This window comes from Brachycentrus maculatus, unplaced genomic scaffold (genome assembly GCF_059751285.1).
Source record: "Brachycentrus maculatus isolate JH-2025_06_01 unplaced genomic scaffold, ASM5975128v1 h1tg000632l, whole genome shotgun sequence".
Classification (NCBI taxonomy): Eukaryota; Metazoa; Arthropoda; class Insecta; order Trichoptera; family Brachycentridae; genus Brachycentrus; species Brachycentrus maculatus.
This window is the reverse complement of record NW_028281368.1, coordinates 241798-259363: the sequence shown is the minus strand read 5'-3', so window position 1 is coordinate 259363 and position 17566 is coordinate 241798. Positions and strand designations below refer to the sequence as shown.

The 17566-nt window shown below is 27.9% G+C and overlaps 1 protein-coding gene across 1 annotated transcript in view; it reads left to right on the top strand.

Annotated features, from left to right (window-relative positions):
- Nucleotides 1-5139: 5139 nt before the first annotated feature.
- LOC148300948 (very long chain fatty acid elongase AAEL008004-like) overlaps nucleotides 5140-17566 on the top strand; it is a 71087-nt gene continuing 58660 nt past the window's right edge. The window contains exon 1 of the mRNA XM_088274081.1: nucleotides 5140-5263. The gene's annotated coding sequence lies outside the window, so the exon portion shown is untranslated. The remainder of the gene's footprint in view (nucleotides 5264-17566) is intronic.

Genomic DNA, 17566 nt, shown 5'->3' with positions numbered 1-17566 from the left:
AAAATCTCAACTCAAATTCAGAGTTTATACATGTAAATAAATAAATAAAACATGCAATGTATCTCGGTTATTAAACGATCAATATTGCCTGTCTTTGAATTGTGAGGACACATATTAAATAATTATCCCCTTACAGTTTGATATTTTAATTTATTATAGAGATTGCAGATAATTTACCACAGATAGGATTCGAAATAATTCCATACACTCAAAAGTCAATACAATATAATAAAGTCATAGAAATAATTTTTGAACATCTGCAAGTCAAACGTGATTTTTTAGTTATTCATTAAAAAATCTTGTTGACCTTTCTATAATATATCGTTTGGGTGAACACATAATTCAGGAATATAATGTAAGTAGATACAAATATCACATTTTGATTATAGATATTTGTCCAAAATATAAACATAATAAATGAATTATTTTATCCATAAAAATATGTTTGTAAATTTGACAAGATTTTATTATTAGCTTTTCGAAATTTATGCATATTTATATCTTTAATTTGATAAATTTGTTTCGTTTATTGCTGAATGAAAATGATTTTTGGCTATAACTGTATTTGTAACTGAAAAAAATATGATTCGTTCAGAAAGATTTAAAATTTATCTTCCTTTTACCTATTTAAGTAAAAGTGCTATTGTACCTACTTGATTGAGGCAGTAAGTATTACTAGAATTCTATTTTGTTATTTTATCTTAAGGCTTTTTTTAATTTAAATTAAAATAATTTAATAAATGGATGTCATTTTTATTCACTTTGTTAAGATTACTTAAAACCGATTTAATTTTTCTCATAACCATATCAGACGCATTTTTGTTTGTTATTTATTGAACAGTGGTTCCTATTGACGTCAAACCTAAACACATTACCATATAAATTGTTTTCAAAATTTTATCGATATTGAAGAATATAAAAATATTATTCTATGAAAAGGTAAAGATCGTTATATTTTAGTAGATCTATTAAAAATTAATATACCTTGGCATATTTTTTTATTTATTTTAAACGTTCACTTTGGAGCAATCCATGAATATATTTTAGTGTATGTTTCCAGATCATGCAAATATTTATTTTGGTAGATTTGCTAAAATTCAACGAGTTAAAGAGGAAAAGTGGAATTATTTTTTTAAGGTAAAATATAAACAAAAACCAGAAAAGGGTGGATGAAAATAAAAACCTTGCAATATGCGTAGGAGGTTTTATATAGCATTTGAAGAAACTAATGTCATTTGTAAAGCGGGGCTATAGAAACCTACAAGCATTCATTAAAGGTCAATTTTACGACTCTTCATAAGTTTATTGTTTCAAGGTATTTCAGTTTTTCTCAAGATCGCTGACCATCCCAGGCAGCCGAATTAATTATTCATCATCTTATTTTATACACGTATTACTTACTACTTTTTGAGTAGGTACATGTGTATTTTAAAGAAATAACCATCGAAACATCTGCTTAAAAGGGTCATTTTTATTTTTAGGTCGATAAGTAATAATGTGATATAAGATTTGAAATTATTTTGTCTATCGTAATCTTTTTAGGGAACAAACTTATAATAACTAAATACATATTTTGTCAATTTTTAAGACATTCAAGCTAAATATGCTATAAATATGTTTTTTATAGGCAAGGAGAATTTTCTAAGGGAACTAATTTTTTTAAAAGTGATAATGTGAAATACTCGTATGTGGAAAATCAACACAAATATCGCAAAACTTATTTTTATGCAAGGATCCCGCTTATCATTTTTAAAATTGGGTATTTTTGGTAAGAAATGTGTGAAAAATACAACAAGTATCCATGCTAAGAGGAAATTTGAAAATAATTTTACTTATAATAGGATATTTTTAATAAGCAGTAATCAAATAGCAGTAAAGCGCCAGTTTCACAGTCCAGCGTCCTAGTCATGTATTATCGTAGTTGTACAATTAGATAACTATGCACATCTAAGTAACCATCATGCTTTTTCTTACACTGGGAATTGGGAACAAAGAACGCTATTCCTCCACACATTTACACTCTTCACACTTTATTTTTTATACGCAAGTACTTCAATCTAATACAATCATTGCGACAAACGGTAAAGTTGCAAAATGATTATATCATTAAAAAATAATATGCCTACTCTGGACGTGTAATTTTTCTGTATCAAAATTAATGATAATGGTTTCGTAGTGAGTGGAGTTGTCGAGTATGGTTAATAATAATTGGTTGTGTCAAAAAAAAGAAATTCGACGAAGGTCTGCCTCGAAGGTCCGATGTACCTTGAAACATGCGACCAAGGTTAGACTCGGAATGAAAATGTTGCGAAAAAACGAGTTACTGACCTGAAGAATCAGACAGAATGTAATCTCACGGATACCAATTCGGGTTTTCCACCTCTCTCGACCAAGCCACCTGACATATTAGATTATACGTATACACTCTCATTAGGGTTATGCATAATATATTATAAAACTTGAGTGCATAAAACGTGCTTAAACCCAAAAAAATATTTCTTGAATGTTTTTCGCAGATACTTTGTGGCACATTTTATAAACTTTAATAAAAACTTTAAACTTTAAAATTTAGAAAATGTGCCACAAAGTTGTTTGATTTTATAAAATTCAAGAAGTGATAGTTAAAAACATATTAAATGTTTTTTTTTGACATATCAACAAAGATGAAGAAGAATATGGAAGTCTGGACATTTATGACCGTCATAGGCTGGTTTAAGTGATCACTTTGTAACATTGGCCGTCATAGGCTGGTTTGAGTGATCACTTTGTAACACGTGTAACATTCACTAATTCTACCCATGATTGACAACCACACTACTCAAATTCTTGTAAATTCTATATATATGGTCCAATTTCGAAACATTGTGCTTGAATCACTAGAATTTCACTAGAGACATTTATTGGTGAGATGAAAAGAAGCTTTTGAAAAAGCTTCTGAAAAGAAAACTCTTTCTTTTGTATGTGAGGTTTGAATCCTGGATTTTAATCGCATACTCATGTATGCGATTATAATCCAGGCTTCTCATGAAACCCTAGAAAATATCCTTTTCATTTTATTATTTTAGCTTATAATTTGACCAGGTAATTTATTAACAATATTTTCAGACACACAAAATGTTGTCAATATTTAAAACTGTTCACATTAAAAGCTCCCTTCCATACCCGGATCCGGTTTTAATACCTTTAATCTTGAAATCAAACAAAAAAACCTTAATCTCTAGCTTCTTCATTTTACTAAATTAATTTGTAAATGTACTTAACAAAATGACTACAAACAACTTTAGAAAAAATAATGTTCTTTTAAAAAAGAATAAATTAATATTCGAAAAAATAATGAATTAAAAAAACTCACTTCGTGGTGATATTTACAAATTTTTAATATAATATCACTATATCTCTTAATCTATTATGACTCGTTTTCGATATATTCCGCATCATTTTTAAATACCGTATTTCACCGTTACCATGGTTTTATGTCATCTAGAATAGCATTCTGGCATTAATAATCAGTTTTACTGATTCTGGTGTGAGATCTATAGTTTCCTGCAATTATGAGCAAAACTCTTCAGGTTTAGTGATGTCAGTGTTTAGTAAATGCCTTCTATTTTTAATTAAACCTGAAGTATTCAATGGTTCACATTCTTAATATTGTCAATCTTCACATTTCTCATGCAGGAGGAGGCCCACACCTGAGCTGGCTCTAAGGTGTATCTGCTTTCCACTGTAAATCAAGATATAGTTCGAGTGTTTGAAAGTTCCTTTACCCTTCTTTTTTGTTTCCAATATTCCGCAAATATCCACTTAATGATGGATATATCTCGTTTCATTCTGTTTTGGAAATCGTTTTATCCCTTTCCTTGCATTTATAAGTTTGAGGATCCTTTGGTTTCCGAAACTTAGATTTTGAGTTGTGGTTTGCTCTGTTTCGTTTTTATCCATCATATAAAAATTGAGATAAGGCAAATCATATGTAATAAAATAATAATAAACCATATCCGCTCCCTAGGTGGAGCATATGGAGTCCACAAACTGTCTCCAGGCTTTTCTGTCGGCTGCCAGCTCCCTTGCATCCTCCCAAGTCAGATCCGCGTCCCGAAGTTCTGACGAGAACTGCCGACGAATTGTCAGCAGTGGTCGTCCTGGGCGGCGCGAACCTGATGCCTTGTAAAAGAGGCAAGCTTGATTAAGGTTAATCAAGCTTAATCATATGTAAGGTAGGAAATATTTCTAAATATGTAAATATTTACGCAAAACTTGAATTCTTTTCGAGGCCTGTCGAAATTTGCGCAGCCTTCAAGATCTTGAAACGCAACATCAAATAATAATAAAGTGGTTCATTAGAACCGCGAATATTACCAATTACATAATCTAAGATGAAGACTTCGTGACGACGCGACGCGACGTTATATGAACCAGATACGCCGATTTCAGTAGAATAGGAAAATGTAGACTGATGATTGCAATTTACAATAAAAATAGTCGATTACGGTTCATGTCAGTCCGATGATGTCGTAAATGTGATGAAATCTAAATGATTCAAAGTACAAAATCAACTTTTAGTTGTTCTGACATAAAAAGATTTTTTTCCATAGAAAAGAAAAATACCACCCCCTTGGAGGAGTATGTGGGTATTGGGGGGCGCCGCATCGTTGAGAAGCAGTTTAATCTACATCGTTTAATTCATGAAGGAAAAGTGATCAGGTATTATAATGTAAATAAAATATTGAAAAATTGCTTATATTTATTTAGACCCCCATAGGAATTGACTTCGGGACCTCCGTCGCGAGTATATATATATATAGCAAAGCTAAACGTGCTGACAACTACACTACGGAAGCGGACAGAAAAATAAAAGGCTCACTTACTTAAAGGAAATTTCGTAATTATCGCCGATATTACTACTCCCCTTCCCTTCCCGACAACAAATGGAAAAGGAACAAATATAACATAAAGTACGCCTAAATCGAACCAAATATTACCGTCAAATTGAAGTGCCGTTAAAATCACCAGAATGAAGCATTTCGGGTAAATGTCGCTAGTACAGCCTGACTACCTCTATAGCGGGTGATTATTGGCTGGGACACGCTTCAGGGTTATGCAATGAGACAAAGCTACGAACTGGTGGCTGACGCTCGGTGCGAAGTTAGTAGTATTACGTCAGGCGAGGCAGGTTGCTCGGTCCTGCTCGGTAAGTCGCGTGTTGGTGCCCGATATACGGTGATACACCGGAGCTAGAGGGCTCGCTCCGCAACCTGAGCACCGAGTAAGTCCGTGTTGATTATTCACTCGCTAATCACCCCTCCTCCGCAGCCGCATCGCGTTGTGACGAACGGCGTTGTTATCAGATAACCTTTATCCGTCTCGTGAAAACATCGCCTACGTCAATCTTTACCAACAAAACAACAAATACTAATCGACCATCATCATTAGAATTTAATCATTTCATTGTTAATCGCGTCAGCCACCATTATATCAAAAAAGTATATGTCATCTTCAATGAATTAACAATTACACTATTCACCAGAATACTGCTACAAATCATTGTCATTGGGTACATTCAATTGCGAAGCATGGTTTTATTAATTTAATATTTTACAAGTCTTAAAAAAGTAAGATCATCAATTTTTGTATTCAATTCAATATACAATGCCAACAAATACTTTTTTATGTATTTTAATTAATTTGTAAACATTGTAAGTAATTGTGAAAAATATATTTAATTGAGTTTTGAGACTCATTTAGTAGTAACGAAAACGTTGGGGTAGTTTTCATTATTTTTACTTCCTGAAAGATTTCATGAAAAATACATCGCAGTTCTTCTTTGCCGTTCAACTGTAGGGAATCAAATATACATTGACTGAGTCCTGATCATATGGCAGATAAATAAACATACATTTTTATCTATTCATTGCGATGCGATGAATCTGAAATTTTTAAAGATTGGTTAAATAACGAAATAATGTCATGACTTTTTAGCTTTTGATTAATTTAAACCACCGTGAAAGCAGAATTACATTTAATAAATTAATAAAATCACTCTTGATACGTTTTAGAACACCATTAAAATTACTTCGTGTCTTATTTTACTTTAACACTTAGTAGTTTACATAATTTACGTTTGTTCAAATTTAAGGGACTCGAAGGTTTTCAAACCGTGTTCAAAGGGTCAATTATTCGGGTTACATTTTTATTCCGACAAAACTCTACCGATATTTTAGATAATTTTTCTTTAAAACATTAAATAAACACAGGTAAAAGTTATATGCACGATTCAACCAAATATTTATTATTTTTAATATTTTATCAATTAATTTCACTGACTATTCGTTTAGTAATATCAATTTATCTTTTAGAAAATGTTAAAAACACATAAATTATCTTACTTTATTGAGAAGGTCATTATAAACACTAAGGACCCGCGTTACTTAACGATTCGTAATATCCGGGACTATTATTGTTTTCCACTGGTGGATATCTGAGTCAAGGCGTGAGCCATAAAGAACTACGTATACGTTATTATGTGTTTTATCAAGTAAAGCTTCTTTATTTATTCACCTGCAACTGTTAGACAAAACAATATTTATATAATTAATTAGAAGTGATAACAATAAATTTAAATACATCAAAAACGTTATAATTTTAAATCTGCAATTATATTTTATCTGATAATCAATGGTTAGGTACCTACGTTGAAGGTTTTATGTTATTCGCTAGATGCATTTCTATACTCTAATATTAGTGTTGTGATTGTTTAACTCTTTCGCTCCCTAAAAAAATAAGAAAAAAAGCTTTTGACCACGAAGGTTAAAATTTTCAGGCAAAAAATCATTTAAATATCACGCCATGTTATAATCGTGGAATAGTCAGATTTTTAATTTTGATTTTGTATATTATATTTATTTAAAATTGTCGCTATTATTTCTCCTTTTCAATTTTGTTTATAATATGTGCTAATCCCTTTACTTTGAAATGACCGAATTTTGAGCAAATACGTCTTTCTTAAATTAATTTTGAGCGAGTATTTCGTTCTTAAATGCTTACCAATGCGATCAAAGGTCGTAAAAATTTGCAGAACCAAGGCTTGCGAGTGTCGAGTCAAATTTTACGAGATTCAAGTAAAACGTGGTGATTGCGTAAAGAAAAAACTGTTTACAGAAGCGTCATGTAAATTTTAAAGAATTGTGATAAAATTGCCGCGGGGAATGTGAAAACAGCAAACCTTGAATCTTTTAATCGTGATTTTATATAAACGCAATTTCTAAAAACCTGATGTATAAATTGAATATTGCATACTCGTAATTGTATAAAATATATGCATATGAAACTAGTCACAGAATTTTTTTTTTTAATATCGAAGATATTCATAATATATATGTATATATATATATATATATATATATATATATATATATATATATATATATATATATATATATATATATATATATATAAATATATATTTATATATATTTATATTTATATATATATATATAAATAAATATTTATATATATATATATATATATATATATATATATATATATATATATATATATATATAAATATATATACATATATATATATATATATATATATATATATATATATATATATATATATATATATATATACACATCGGAATTGTTTGAAATCTGTGTATAATATTAAGAATCTCAGTATTAGTTTTATATTGTACCATAATTATGAATAGCGTTTCATAAGCGGTATTTATAAAATAGTACAAAAAAATTGTTGGAAATTTAGACCTCCGCCTCCTAGTCTAACCCTTTAAATATATATTATGTATAATATATTTAAACATATTACACGTATTTGAAGGGTTTGTACTCTGATGTATAGTTCTTTGTAAGGTTATTATAATAAACATTTTTAGCTTGTTTTAATTTCGTGTAGTAAAAAAATGAGAACGATATCATTATACTTATATCAAGTAGATTTGTAATGGAATATTTCAATACGTAACTATTTGATTTTACCAACTGCAATATTTTGAGCTTATTGACTAATAGATTTTGGTAATTACTTCTTCATATTTTTCTTAAATATGCAAGTATTTGAATACATACAAAAATATAAATAAAATATTTTAGATTACTTAAAGTTAGGAAACAACAAATTTTATTTTGATCATCAATTACTTAAGATTTGTAATTTTACGATGATTTCAGCGTGGTTTGCAATAATGTGAACACATTTTTTTTCTACAATTGTTTATTTGTGATACAGAGAAATCTTCATATTTTAGTGCTATTTTCAACATAACGCATCACACCTTGCGTACCTGGGGATTTATTTGCTGATTGAAAAAGTATTTTTATTATACTTATTAGTAAATTATTCCTTTTTTTATTGTGTTAAAATTTTTGTTCACGAATTCTGTATTTTGCTACACCTTGGAGTAATTTGTACCAAACTTTGATATTGATATTTCAACAAATATGAAAAAGAATATGGAAGTCTGGGTATTTACAGCGCTTACGACCTATATTAGACTAGTTTATCTAATACTTAAGACACCCCACTTAAATTTCGGAAGTTATATGGAATTTATGCTTCAACCGAGAATTACTCGATACAATATTTAATTCATTTTTTACTACAATATTAATTTGTAGGTATAGAAACAAAAATGGAACAAAACCTTCAAATATTGTCAGAAAAAATAAATCAACGTACTTTATTGAATTATTATGAGTAATATTTAGCGTTTGTTTTAATTAACTATCAAAGAAATATTATACATTAATTGTGTGAAGAAACAAATTAAAATAAATTCTAAAAAAATACGTAATTATTCGTTAAGAAATGAAATATGATTCGATTTTATGTAAGAGGCACAGGTAAGTCTACGTACTAGTATTATACATATGAAATACAGATGTAATCGTTTGAGGCGGTGTTTGATTATCACATTGATGTACGAGGAGATAGATACACGTAAATCAAAACATGTAATATTTTTAATTGATTTAAGAAGAGGATATAATTATTTCTTAAATAAAATTTTGAAGTTGCAGCATTCTATTTCAAATTACGCATATTTATACTAAATATGTTACAATTATAATAAGTGGCTAGTTCAATCAAATTAGAGTACCACATATGATTTTTTTTGTTAATTTTAAATGTATTTCATTCCGTAGTGGTGTAACACCGTCATATTTGACCACATGATTTATTTCTGTAACACATTTCGCATTACTCAAAGATAGAGAGCTCGTAAACGATCTTATTGCATTAAAATAGAGGCTGCATATATTGAAAACTAAGGTCACATAAATTAAAATTTCTTAATTCTTTAACTTGAATTCACATACATTTCAAAAACAAATAAATAAAACGAAATATTGTTTAACTTTAATTATCTATTTTAGATTATAATAATACAATAAAAACACGAAAACATTTTATAACTTCAATAAAATAATTATTGTGTTTTATCGCCATAAAGAATAAATAATTTAAATAATAAGTAATAATATTTCACTTCGGCAGCAAAACAGGTGGGAAGTAAATTAAAAAATAGATTGAAATTATTTTTTTACACTTGATATGATTTATGTATCTTAGGGGACAATTTTACATAAGCAGTAAATGTAAGGCTTTAATCTTTAAGCACAGGACCTTTTTCCATCCGATGTAGTAAGAATTTGAAATGCAGTAGGTACTTACGATTTTAAATTAAGAATTTAAGATGCAATTACGTAAGTTAGGAAAACATATTTCAAACGATTATTGCTGCCAATTACTTACTTTTTTGTTTCTAAAAACTGAGGATTTTTAGTTTAAAATTATATATACAACTCCTTAATTTTTTCTGACATTTTAATGTCAAAAATACTTATTTTTAGGACGAATATTTGTTACGAGTTTTCATAAGCTGCTGAGTATGTTTATACTTAAAAAAAACAGTAAAAAGCGCTACAAGTCTTTGAAAAATGGAAAAGGTTCTAGGGTGGGGAGCACAGAGCCATCAGTCTATTAAGTTATGTTAGTAAAAGTAAGAACTATAAGAAAAGAAAAAGTGCGGAAAGCTTAGAGCGGATTAATAAATGGAAAACGGTGTACTAATGCAATAAAATATTTATTTTGCGCAATATGACAGGAAAGTTTTCAGCAAAAAAAATAGTTTTCTGTGATTTGGAAAAGATGTAGGATCGAGTTGATAGTACGCATCTTGAAAAGGTATCTTAGTATAGCGTAAGTAGTAAATTATCCAAGGCATTGCAGCCTTGTGCAAGGATAGTACTTACATGGATCAGAATAACTGATTTATTTTCATCTTGACTTTGTATCGCCAAAGGTGTTAAACAGGGATGTGTAATGTCACCTTAGCTGTTTAATCTAAACGTGGATAATTGCATACAACAACTGAAGGGTTTAAATATTGGAGTTTAAAAAAATTATTTGACTGTCTGTTGCTTTTCGTAGGCTGAAGAGCTGTTGTTTTTTTAATTGACAAGGGGGAAGTGCTAATCGTCATGCCACATGCACTAGAGAGGCCTTTTTTATACCAACCTATTTTTGTACTTGCTCACTGTAATATAAAATAATGGCAATAAATGAAATGCAATTTATAATTCGATAATAATATTATAAAATCATATCACCATTTAAAATATCTACAGAAAACATCATATAAACATTCGGGTCAAGATCAGATATTCAAATCGTGATCCGTGGATCTCCGGATATCGATTGATGTATACGTATATGTTCTATACTTACATAAATATGTACATAATAGAAAAAAAACACGATTTTTTTATGTATAGATACTGCTGCGTAGATTTTCTTTTGGAGATGTAATTTGATAAAAAAAAAATAGCGGTATTTACCAAGTAAAACTTAAATGAAAAATAGGTATCTTTTACAGTACCTAGTCAAAAATGGTAATTGAAATTCTATTATCGAATGAAAAAACCTTTTTTTAACAACTTACATGATGAAAAAAAATATTTTTCATCCTCACTTATCTACGAAACTGGTAGTCTCATTTATTTACTTCATCTTATAAAATAATATTAACTTAATATCATATAGTAAATAATCATTTGAAATTAAAACATACATATTGTCACTTACAATTATATCTTGGTACCTTTCTATATCACTTATTAGATTTTGACATATGGATAGGTCCCTTTACATTAGGGATCTGGTCTAATGTGTAAAGGCAACTAAACGTTAGTCAAGTTGCGGCTGTTTGGCTTGACACGGCTCAAAGCATTCTTATAACTAGCCTCTATCACATACAATCACAGATTTTGATCTATCTCTTTCATTTACTGAGATATTCGTTATTCAAATAGCCGCAAAATTTTATTAATTTGATATATGTTTTGGCAAAAAGCATTATTTTACGTTAACTATATACTCGTTTATCTAAAAACTGCTGATTTTAACTAGCGGCTATTTACTTTTCTATTGCACATTAATGGTACGTTTTGTATAAAGTAGGATGTTCTAAAAAAAAATTTTTGTTCCTTTTGAAATTCGCCAAATTAAATTATATTAAATTTTTGTTCCTTTTGACCCCTGATAAATTTTATTAATAAAAAAACAATGATTTATTTTGCGCCACCTTGAATCTGTTTGTATACTACAGCTGTCTAGTTCACAAATGTCAAATATGATTGACGTACAACACTATTTGCATAAACTATAACATTTTCTGTTGGGGTGATTGATTAAGTACCACCCTGTATAAAGTAGGTATTTTATTACACTCCATTGCTCTTTCACACTTGTATTGTACCGCTCGTTTGATACTCATTACCTCTCTCTGTATTGAATAAAAGAAGTATGTATACATATACGTATACGTAGACGTTTACGTCAATATAAGATGATCTTGTCTGGAGTGTTTTCAATGCAAAGATCAAGCTTTTAAAAATATGCTACATCACTTCGAATTACGTTTAAAAAAATCATATTTCATATTCTGACTTTTCATTACCGCAGTGGATTCTTCAAGCATTAATTATATAATTATTGCTGCTTTTATTGTGGTTCGTAATGGTAGTCGATGAGCAAAAAACCGTACAAGTCTGTGATATGTGATATTAATTTATTGAATGATAGATTAATCATTTTGAAAATACATTAGAGTGGCGCGTAGGTACCCTGCAATTTTGTGTTTACCTAATTGTAATTTCACAAAGCCGCTCATTCGTACTTACTGGTAATTTAAAAGGATATCTTGGTTGTATTAAGTTTAAAATTTTCATCATTAAAGTATTTTCATGCATTATTCTACCATAATAAAAATAAATATTTTTGTATTTTTCTAAAAATTATTTAAACTACATAATACTTACCTTTTTATCTTTCATGGTCCTGTAGATGCTATAAGGTATTTATAATGTTTAATTTTCGATTATATTAATAAATTACAAGAAAAAATATCAAAATACAAATTAAAGTGTTTTTTAAGAATCTGTCTTCATTCAAAATTATTTGGTTAGATTTGCTGGTAAACCAGATCATCTAAGAAGGAAGGTTAAATAATATTAAATACCTTTTTATATCTGCCAATACTTTTCAAAAAGGTGACACATTTTGTTCTACATACGCATCTGCGTTTAACTGTCAATCAATTTTTTTGCATTATTTTTTTTTGGTAGTTGATTTTTGCCTTAATGATCATTATCGCTTTTAAGAATGTTTATTGTATAAACGACAATAACAGATTTAAAATATCAAGAATCATGTGGTGATAGGCACATGTGTAAGTAAAGTAAACATATGTATATGTAAATTTAATGTTTTTGTAAAGTATTTAATAAATTTTTAAAAAGTAAAAAGATTGTACTGAAATTCAGGAATCTTTTAAACAATTCATATATTGCACAAAGGGAGAACAAATATAATTTAATGTTCACCATAAGTACCCAAATTATTAAACCAGACATAATATTTCATTATAACCTACGGGATTTTAAATTGGTTATTTGATTAGGTATACATGTATATATTTTTCCAAACTTAATAATATCTCAAGGTTGCCTTAAGTAGGACAACCTGAGGTAAACAACAGAAGGCTTATAATTATGGGTACTGATGGTTTTCACTTGTACACGTATTACGCGTATATTCGAGTAGGTTTATTTAAAAGTGTATAATTTTAATAACGCACGATAGAGCAGTTACTATATTTTGTATTTTACGTCAATTCGCGTATTTACCATTTGGCTTACATATATTATAAAGCAGTTATAACACGAAAAAAAAACAAAATATTAATTAAATGTTTATGATAGAATGCATATCGCACAATTATGGAGTTAAACGTCAATAAAAATACAATGGTAACAGTATTTAATTTTTGTTATAACAAGGAGATGTTTTTAATGGTATCTTGTAAAAACATAAAAAAAATATAAGATGGGAAAATCAGAATATTGGCAGACCTTACTGTTACTTTTACATTTAAACTAGCCAATGATGAAAGTTAGTAAAACATGTAAATGCCCAGACTTCCATATTTTTATATTATACATTATTTAATGTGTTAAGATATTGATATTAATGTTCGTGTCTAACATTGTTCAATAATATTATTAAAAAATTAACACAAAGGTATCAAAATGTTTAACTATTTCTCTACAAATCGTTTTTCAAAATGATCCAAACCTAAAATTTCATCAATATTCTTATAATTAGCAAATAACTTAAGGCCATGATTCCATTGAAATGTAATGGTTTAAACACTATATTTTTATTAGCTGTTGTAAATAAAAACTGTTGAAGTAAAAATATAACACAGATGAATAAAATGCAAGATCTAAAATAAGAATTTTGGATAAAATATTTTACTCAGTATTAAAATAATAATAAAACAAAAAAGAACATTTTAGATAATATCATTGTGTTAAATTTTCAGGAAATGATGATGGATTTATGATTTTATTTCAATGAATGACAAGGGTAGGTAAAAATACCCTTAAATCTCTGGAATTTCCCGGCTGTAAATTACGCCTACCTGCGTATTTTTTTTTTAAACTCTAACCCTGTCCAAAGTATATTTTGCATTCTCTTAATATCTACTTCTTCAAAAATCATAAATATTCCACCCGGTAGAATATGAATTTGCTAATTTTATGGCAAAATGTATTGGTAAAGTGCGTTTCAAAATACTAATATTCCTTGCAATTTGTCGGTGAACACGCAATATATACCATTGAAATACAATCTAAACTATTTTTTCTCAATCAGAAAATTTGCCAACTGCCTAGATAATAAAGAATGACCACATATCATTTTATGTGGTCATTATTTATTACCACTCGATTCGTTTAGTATCGCACAAATAAAAATTATACGTACGATTAATGTCGTTTTTAGTCATTTTTATAGTTTTTGTTTTAATATGTGATATTTTGAATAAAAACGTGACTTTTTAAGAACATTTTTTTTTCAATGAAATAATTTTAAAATATAAAATATAAAGTACCTTCATACTCTGATTTATCTAGCAAATTGTATTAAAAATAATACAGTTTCAATGAAATAAGATTCTTCTTCATCTAAAATAAGATTTTTTGGCGTTGTAAAAAATTGACCAAACGATATGATTTGTAATGTTGCACCAGAATTTAATTACCATTAGTTGTATGTTTATTTTTCACCTTGACTCATGAAAGCTCAATGTTTTATGCAATTTTCTCGCCATTTTGGAACACATTTAACAGCTGTTTTATTTTCCTAATTACATAAAATATATACTCAAATCAAGGATAGTATAATTAAAGTTGGTCAACCAAAAGTAAAACAGTATTATAATTTAAAGTTTGTAGGGTAAATCAATGAAAACTTGCGTAACTTGAAAACTCGCTCGTCAGCAGCATATTTCATCACAATACCACGATGCACTGCTCCATATATTGCATTTTTTCGCTTTCTGGTTTTGAGGCTACACCTTGACCGGCTACTGTTACTACTCGTATATCCTGAAGAACATGTACTAAACTAATTACCCAATAACGAGTACTTATCACTTACATGATTGATTATTGCTGCATATCTGATGGTTCTATAATTTACTAACTGTCGTAAGGTGATTAGTAAATCATGACAGCGCACTATCCCTATTAATCCAAATAATCATATCGGCTATTTCCAAATAGGTATTTGAAAATTTAATGTACATCGTTTGAATTTTTTTATTAACGTTCATTAAAACAGAAAAAATATTAGATTATACTAGAATACATACGTTACAGTTTTAACAATTTTTTTTTAAATAGCATTAAAACCATTGCCTTTTTGTGTATACTAAGAAAAATATGTTGTAATACCTCAAATTACTTTTTGTACTTTGTATTTTTCATACTTCTTTCCTCAACTTAACATTTCTAATTCCTATCGCATACAACCCTTTAATATTGACGCCTTCTAAATAAATGTGACATATGTTTAATTTACAATTGTGATGATCAAAACGTTCATTAATTAATAAATACTAGGATAATTGTTAACATTCTAAATATGTTCATAAATTTGGAAACACAACACGAAAACGTAAACGGAAGTTAATATTTTTTAAATCACTGTCTTTATGATTATATAGGTACTCAACCGTAAAGTTTTTTTGCCTTATTTATAAATCAATTGCGATAAAGTCCATTGCTCTTATAACACTGATGTTTTTTGTTTTGTTTTTTTAATTGTACCTCATTGTGACCGAATTCAGTAAGATAAAATGAACCCAGCCTACAACTAAAAAGAGGTAAATATTTTTAACATAAAAATATGATAGTGAGTAAAACTTATTGACAATGATTTTAGTAATAGACACTCTGTTTTTATTTAATTGCCTGTTGGAACTAATGATGTGAGCTTATTTTGAAGGCAAACATTTTTAAATCGTTTTCATTAAGAGAAGAAAAAATACTTTTTCGTCTTATAATAATGATATTATTGACAAAATATAGGTATACTTATATGTGATATTTATTTATTCACTTTATTGAGATGCCACATAATATGAAGTGATATTGATTTACATATTTACTTTCTATGAAATATACATACTGAAAACATATTACTTTCCACATACCATATATTTTTCACTGGTTAGTTTTTGCCCGTAACTTCATATATAGGTATGCTAAATGGTTGTCATGTCGTCAGTCTACTATAAAATGAGTAAATAAACGGTCACATTCTAAGGTCTCAAAGAAAGATATAATCCTGTGGGCCTCGCACTTAACAAGTTTAGCTTACGAGTTACAGGACATTGAATCCTAAAAGTGGGTTTTCCTTCAGGGTCTTTCTTGTTCGTTGTTCCTTGCTCCCTAATTCTCATTTAACAAGAACTCCGAACGTGGAATATTCGAGATTCGAACAAACTCATTTACGCTGAAATTCATTTCGAGTAAATTACATATACTGATATTTGTTAAAATACTAATTAAAGAGTTTTGTATATATATATATATATATATATATATATATATATATATATATATATATATATATATATATATATATATATATATATATATATTTATATATATATATATATATATATATATATATATATATATATATATATATATATATATATATATATATAAATATATATATATATATATATATATATATATATATATATATATATATATATATATATATATATATATATATATATATAAATATATACATATATATATATATATATATATATATATATATATATATATATATATATATATATATATATATATATATATATATATATATATATATATATATATATATATATATATGGTTAAATTTCGAAAAATTGTGCTTGAATCACTAGAATTTCTCTAGAGACATCTATTAATCAGATGAAAGAAGATTTTTTATTGAGCAGAAACTCTTTAATTAGTATTGCCATTTTATACAATTGCCAAAATTATAGGTATACATTTTTAGTTGGAATAAATATGATTAAATATTTACACACTTTGAATGTAACATAAGGATTCCGAGAAATTCAAATAATCTTAAATCCACTGACGCAATATGTAAACTTTAATGCAAAATAACATTTTAGAGTACTTAATTTGATGCATTTGACCCAGGTCCTAAAACTTCTTACTTATAAATATTTTTAAACGAACAGCAACTGGTTTTTGTACATATATTGCCTACGTGTGTTTCAACTCGAAGGCACGAAGCTTGATATTAATATAATAAAATTCTTATCAGGTTACTTTTTAAGACACCACATAGGCATGTAGTAACAATATTAAACTGGCTTGAACTTGTCGACATAATCAATAAGTAAAATAATTAAACTCTTTAGCCGTACTCATATTTGGGGCCACATAAAATAGTCATTTGTCTAAACTCGGATCCACCCATTTCTGGGTGAAGGTCTCCTTTAATGCCTGCCATTTCAGTTTTGGGACTAGTATTAAATATATATATATATATATATATATATATATATATATATATATATATATATATATATATATATATATATATATATATATATATATATTTATATATATATATATAAATATATATATATATATATATATATATATATAT